The sequence below is a fragment of the Megalopta genalis genome, chromosome 6 (genome assembly GCF_051020955.1).
Source record: "Megalopta genalis isolate 19385.01 chromosome 6, iyMegGena1_principal, whole genome shotgun sequence".
Lineage (NCBI taxonomy): Eukaryota > Metazoa > Arthropoda > Insecta > Hymenoptera > Halictidae > Megalopta > Megalopta genalis.
The window spans coordinates 11337820-11345607 of NC_135018.1; the positions used below are offsets into that span (position 1 = coordinate 11337820).

Below are 7788 nucleotides of genomic sequence, written 5' to 3' on the forward strand. Positions count from 1 at the left end.
AAACGAGAAAATGCAACGCTACGCATGAACTAAAGGACGCAAGGGGCAAGGGGAATCGGTCGCCCGCTCCATCCTTGCCTGACCATCGGTCGCCCAGCCTCTTCCAATTCTTTTTTATTCTAGACTTCTAGATTATTATTGGATAAGTTACACGGTAAACAAGGGACGTGACTAGTTGAAATTGCTTTTTTTCAAATGGATCGATATTGTTCTTATTTTCAAACAACAGCATTGAAAATAACGGTTCGAAATGAATTACTTCAAATAGTTATTTCTTCTTCTAATTTCAAATGATATTTGTGCAGGCCTGATCAATGAAAGAAGTAATTAAAAAATGGAGACAACAATCTTTGAAATTAGGTATATGAATGACCAGAACATGTAACTTCTACTATAATGGAATCGAAGAGCTTATAAGCCATTGACAAAACGTGTTGATTACTCTATTTGGACAAAAATTAATGTTTCCTTAAAGTCACTGTTAAATTTCAACATTCTTCCAGTAACAAATTAATAGTTGTAAAAGATCGAACTATTATCGGTACAATTAGATCAGTGCAGTACAAAGGAGACAAATGGGAGACAAACGGGAGATAAACGGGAGATAAACGGTGTCCTCACCACCGTGGCCACAGCACTAGAATGACGGAGAAACTTGCTATAGTGTCTTTGTCGGTTTCGGTAAAATGTATCATACCAACGCATGAGGGGCCCCTACTGCGGACAGCACTGAATAGATAATCGAGCCGATTGCATTCAGGGAATTGCTATGAAATACTCTTGCATCAGAATGTTTGAACTTCAAAATACCTGCTCGATTATAAATTACCGAACATGTCTAAGCCCAATATTGAATAAATGTTTGATAATTTCAATCAACGATCGGTTCGCCTCTAGCAATTTAATTTGGGCTGCATACTCCGGCGGTTTTGTTGGCCGTTTCATGTAATTGTATTAACTAGCTTATGTTAAATGTGTTAATAATAACATGAAAATTTTAATAACTCAATATAAATATTTTCTGACACTGCGATATAAATTATTTATGCAGTGTTGTTCCGATAATTAATAATATTTGCGAATAAACATGGAACGAGTCTAAAGTTTTTGATTTGTCCATTAAGCACAATTACTAGTGCACCCTATATATTAATCTGTAAATTTATTCAGCTCTCGAACCGTTCAGGAATAGATCAATATGTAGATATGTATATGTACACAGATCTTCTATATCCATTCCCTTGAAATCTTTAATTTCACTTTTAAACCGATAGAAGTTTCAATCATTATTGCTGTTCTTTTAAGTACTTTCGAAGTTTTATTTTTTGTTGAATGAGCTACGGACCTCGTAGACTATTTTTAATTTTGTCTGAAAAAAATGAAAAAAAGAATTTGGCAGATTCTAAAATTGTACTGCAGTGAATCGACAGGAAATACGATATTTTATAATGATCGACACTCGTCTTGTACTGGCCGTATGATTATCGTTGATATCGCATAACTCATGGTTTGTGGATTTGTCGTATGTAACAATTAATCTCGGCAGAATGCCAGAATTTCTCGTGAGTTCACACCGGAATTTGTGGTTTCGTGAATAACCGCCTGCGTCTTGTACTTCATACTATAATTCTGGATAGATAGCCATCGAGCGCACGCGCGCCAATCGTAAAACAAACTTGACGTGACACGGATTTCATTTATAGTTAGATTATCGAAAATTAGAGCAGTTAAACATTAACAATTATTTTCTTGTTTACGTAGAGCAAATCCTAAACTAGACTAATTTCTTATAGCAAAAGTGTGGTATTTTATATAATGCAGCACAAAGTTATGTAAAATAAAATCACACAGAATGCCAAACTCGATTATATATATAATAATCGTATACATATTAATTATATACTAATAAATACACGATCAAATAAATTATTTGCACAAAGATTTTATATACTAATTATAAGAAAATAATTCACAGAATAGCTTACAATTTGTTGATACAACTTTTATTCATTATTAAATATGAATAGTTTTTCAAAAAGATTAATATTGTGATACTTTAACCCATTTTATTGTATCGTATTATTTGGTTTGTCTCATAAGCTAAGCCGTACGAACAGGATCTACAAATACATATGACGTATCAGTAAATTACGAAATTTCAGTGTTAGATCCGTTCTCATCACGTTAAAATGAACGATAAAATAGATCATCATAATGATTAGTTAGAGAAATTTGTTTTGTTGAACAACTTTTATAATTTTGTATTATATTTATACTTTTATATTGTGAGAAATATATCAACTATACAAAAAGATTATAAAAATCTTATAGATTATAAAAAGATAGCTGCTACGCAATACTCTCCACAAATTTTTCCATCTACCAAAAAGTTCCATTGAGCATTTCTGTAATGAAGTGGAAAAAAGATTAACGAAAAAACACGTTTTATGGAGAAGGAATCATTGAACTAGAATATCAGTGCATCCTGACAAGCGGTGTATAGATGAAAACGTTTAAAAAAATGATTATATTCAATCGAAAATAGCCTTACTTCATATCCTGAATTCTTGAATTAATATGTAGTTCGAATATTTTGTAATATACAGTAAATCTCCCAATTTATAATAAAGCGATTCTAATTAAGATATGGTTCATTCAATTGAAATTCGTTGAAATTTTTCTACTGTATAATATGTATATTCGAACACACGTATAATACATAAAACATTTAAAAAAATTTATTATAATATACGAATTGTGTTCGTTTGAATTACAACACATCGTCGTTCGGATACTTTCGTGTGTATGTGACGTATCATTCGAATATAATTGTTCAGCAAATTGGATCTCTTATCATCGAGCGGACACTCTCCATCGAAAACTCTCACCGCTTCGTGCTTTCGATTGAACTTCACCTCAACTCATCAATTTTCATCTTGAAAAATTGATCTACAGTTCTCCACCAAAAATCAATTTCTAGATTTCATTCACTGCTCAGACAATAATATTGTCATCGGATAAAAACTGAATGGAACAGATCAAACTGAAATGTGTTAGTGATTTAGTTTCTTAAATAATTTACCTGGAACAGGTCACCAGCTGTGACTTTTTGAGGATCGCAAGTCACTTCCACTCGTTGACCAGTCAACATTATAACGACTATACGCCCGCAGACTCCAGTCTATTTAAACAAAAAATTTGTTTTGATTGATTACTTATCTAGCACAGGGATTATAATTACTATATATTACAATCGGATTTATTCACTTATTTAATCTATCATAATTATAGTTTTTGAATATGCAAACATCTATTTAATTTGAAGTATCACACTATAACATATTTATATATTATAAGCTTTATTTGTGCCAAAAATATTCCTGATGGTATATTCATTTTTTCTTGGTATAATAATTTGTTTCTTCTGTATATTGTATATTATGTAACCATGTAGTAACAAAACACTAAGAAGTGCAAGTTTGTTTGTAAAGTTAGACGTAGAATAAATGGATATAAAATAATAAACTGTTACATTATCTCCATAGCATTTTATTACTCATACTGCATCCTACATATTGTTTCCCGAATTTTTCCTATAGAATTAATTTATTACTTGAATTTACGAAATATAATAATTAATGTATTAAACAATATCTATAGTTACACGATGAGTTGAGAACTCTATAGCAAGTGTACCATATAAAAGCAATGAAACATCAATGTCCGGTATGGTCTAGTGGCTAGGATACCTGGCTTTCACCCAGGAGGCTCGGGTTCGATTCCCGGTACCGGAAATTATTTTTTTTCATACCATATTTTAAGATGTTTTACTAATTTTGATCGTCTAAAATGTTTCTGATATTTTTAATAATGCTAAACAAAATTTCAATCATTTTAAATGAAAATTTTATAGCTGTAAATATTTTTGGATTAACGTCAAACGTTTGAAGATCACTCTTTCCCTTTTTCTTTTAAATGGAAATACGTTATAGGTGTCGCTCAAAAACACATAATAATAATAATAATAATGATAATGATAATAATAATAATAATAATACATTTTCTAAATATTGATGCAAATCATTCTTCTCTTTTCTTAGATTTAACATGTTAACTACCACCTTTTTTTCGTTGCTCATGTTCGTAGTTAATAAAATGTTTTATTTAATACAAAGTACTTGCTTTGTATAATATTAAAGCAATTTATTAAATAAAAATTATAAATTCTCCGATTATAATGTTGTCCCAATAAATATTACCACCTTATATAATTTCGAAAGCGATAAAATTAAAAAAGAATTTTTGAGATAAATATTCTGTACTAATAAGTATAAATTATTAGTTAAGAGCATCAACAGATGGCATCACTGATAATCATGCGTGCTCTTTATACATTCTACAGTAACATTTACAATTAACAGCGCTTATAACTTATAAGTGTCTGTTACTAGGAGAGTGAGATCCATTTTCTTATAATCATTTTTAATATTCTGCGAGAAAATGTTTATAAAAAAGAATCATCATGTAGCGATAACTATTTGATGTAACCATACTTTAACGGCAGCTAAAAATAGTAGATAGAAATGCAATATTCATCGAGGGTCACTCATCAGATAATGATCGCTATCGATATAATACAGTCATATTTTGATACTGCTTTCGACAATTAGAATGCGAAATTAAATCACATGTAAGAATTATTTTTTCCTCCTTGAAAAACGTGAAAGAAAAAGTATGTAGGTCGTCGGCACCGAGTGTATGGTCAATAATAAATTTGGGACGGTTAACGAATCACGTAAAACCCACAAATTTACAGCGTTTAACCTGAAAGCGGGTCTGGCAGGACATCGTGGTTAAATCCCTTGCGCTTTGGAAGCCGATCCATAAATCACGTGTCCCCTTTCACTATGTGAGGGTCTACGGTACGTCGAGTGCCATTGAATGATACGAGGAGGTTGTTTTCTCATGAAAAGTCAACTGACATTTTCCAGATGTGCCCGGAGTCGCAAAGATGTATACGGTTTGTAGAAACACTTGGAATTCATACAAAAATCAGAAGTCTTTCTCCAACTTTTTCACAACTATATTAAGTACTTTATATGTTCCATAATAATTATTACCTTGCAAACTTTTTTATGCAAAATAAAAATTGTGCATTAATTGCATATATGAGCTACATTATTCTATTCTTTAATCATTTGAATCAGTTGAAAATAATACAATACAATTTTAAAAATTCTTAAATGTCTTCGTTGTCATCGAGCAACTAATTTTTGTCATAAATGAATTAGTAATTAAAATTCTAGGGACTAACTAAAAATTGTGTTCACTAAAAAAAAATAATTGTGGAATATTATTGCATTATATGCTGTAATAATTCTTACTGTACATCGTTGGAATAGTCATTAAAACAAACTTAATGATTAATTACTACTCCTCCTACTATCTCCTGAGTTCATGTAACCTGCGAATAATATTATTATAAAATTGCAGTGTTCTACTAATACTGACCTAATAAATTCTTACATCAAAATTATTTTAATTACAATTCAATTGTTGCTATCAAATTTCTAAGAAAAATAAAATATTTCACGTAAAGTATCAAAATTGGCTTCTAAATATTTCAAATATTTTATTAATTTTATATGAACTTGCTACTGTGCATGATTTATTCAACAATTTTGTTTATGATTTTTACAATTTATAATATCCTTGAAATAGTTATTTGGAGTTGATCATTCAGTATTGTAAAAACTTAACGATGCAACAGGCATAAAACGATCATAACAACATCTCCGGTATGGTCTAGTGGCTAGGATACCTGGCTTTCACCCAGGAGGCTCGGGTTCGATTCCCGGTACCGGAAATTATTTTTTTCTTCTTGATTTTCTAATTTTATGCATGGTGTTTTCGAACTCGTGGTACAAGTGGCAAGGAAATGATCTTACATACAGAAATAAATAAAAACAAAAGAGTAATATTTTTTGGTTTAAGACTTCATTTTCGAGGAAAATAAGTATCATAATATTCTAAGATTTCGTGTCCTAGTATTTCCAAGAAGTAGAAATGGTAGATCATGAATAAATGCGTCAGCCAAAACATAATAAATAGTATTTGTATTTTTTAGATCTTCAAACTCGATTTTCAATAAAACAAAATTTCAAATGAAATACCACGAATTGCGAGACACCTTGTATATTAGAATCTTGATTTCGAAATAATTTTATTACGTTATAATAAAGAATAAATGTTTAGCAATAATTATTTTTAAAGAAATGGATTTTTATAGCGTGCATCGAATCATTAATAGCACTTTTTATCAGGAAATGTTGACTATACTGATATAATCTAGTGAAGTACAAGTGAAATACTCATACATTTAATCACTTTTAAGTAATTAATTAAATACATAACCTTAATATTTTGTGCGATATAGGAGTTAAAAACAAAGAAACATAAATCCGGCGACGGGATTAAATTTTAAATAAACACACATACATTTATTTCCAACAAAATTTAAACACCCACTCTCGTAAAGTTGAATAGTACAGATTTTTTAAAATCCTAGCATATTAATTCTATGAATTCTATTAATTTCCTGAATTTATCTCATAAGATATTATTATATAAAATGTAAATTAATTTGTTGTTCAATTAATAAAATATTATTTATACAAGTAAAAGGAAAAATGACTGCATCTCCGGTATGGTCTAGTGGCTAGGATACCTGGCTCTCACCCAGGAGGCTCGGGTTCGATTCCCGGTACCGGAAGTAATATTTTTATTCCTTTCTTTTAAGAAACAGCATTAAAATTTATGACTGCAAACTCGTTTTCCTTCTTACTCATCGTTTCTATTTTGTTTTAAAATTATTTATGGAAGTCATTAATTGAATACAAATTGATGAACTGCTTCACTAAGAAGTTGGGATAATAAATAGAAAAATAAAGTTGTTTACCCTTACTTGTCCGACACATAACGTCTTTGGTGGTTGATTGGCACGGACTACAAATTCAGGACCAACGCACTGAGCTTTGTTAAATGACCTCATTGGTCCGCCCACTGTTCTGTAAAGCCGGGATGGCGCCCTTTGAACTGCCTTGCCTCGTCGAGCCCTTGGTCCATTCTTTATCAAATTTCTGAAAGCATATTAAATAGCAATTTGAAGTGAAAAGTATTTTTAGAAGAACGACATTTAAAAAAGTATTCGGTATATGTTACATATTGCACAATGTATGTAGTTATAATAATATATGTAACATATATAATAAGAGATAAAATATATATAGAGAGAGATAAAAATTGAATTATACTTTAATTTTTTTACTGGTATATATATATCATAGGAGGGGGGGGGGGGCAAATGTCACCTAAAGAAGAAAGCTGCAACAAAAAATAAAAAGGAAAATCGGGACACGGTATGAATTTATAACGTAAAAGAAATATGAATAAAAAAATATCATAACTTCTAATTTCTAGTAAAGAACCATGTAAAAAATTAAAGTATAACATAAAATAGTATCTTTCAAACTCCATTTTTATCTCTTGTTCTTGACATCTAGTTGTTTTAAAAGTCCTGGACAACTATAGCTGTAACTGGAGAATTACATATTCCTTCGCTCCCTGCTTTTATTTTCTCTGTTATGACAGGGTAGAATCGATCGTCGGAATTATCGGCAGAAAGTTGTAGACTCCCTCCTTTCGGAAACTAGCGGAACCATAAAGTAACATATTATACTTCAGTGACTAGTTTGAAGTAAGGATCTACGTAAAGATCGAACTGTGAAA

General features: G+C 30.6%; 3 non-coding genes across 3 annotated transcripts; all 3 read left to right on the forward strand.

Annotated features, from left to right (window-relative positions):
- The first annotated feature begins 3722 nt into the window (after positions 1-3722).
- Positions 3723-3794, forward strand: TRNAE-UUC (transfer RNA glutamic acid (anticodon UUC)). Its single transcript has one exon. It is a non-coding gene; the product is annotated as a tRNA-Glu (tRNA).
- A 2000-nt stretch (positions 3795-5794) lies between these two features.
- TRNAE-UUC (transfer RNA glutamic acid (anticodon UUC)) lies at positions 5795-5866 on the forward strand. Its single transcript has one exon. It is a non-coding gene; the product is annotated as a tRNA-Glu (tRNA).
- Positions 5867-6700: 834 nt separating this feature from the next.
- TRNAE-CUC (transfer RNA glutamic acid (anticodon CUC)) lies at positions 6701-6772 on the forward strand. Its single transcript has one exon. It is a non-coding gene; the product is annotated as a tRNA-Glu (tRNA).
- Positions 6773-7788: the final 1016 nt, after the last annotated feature.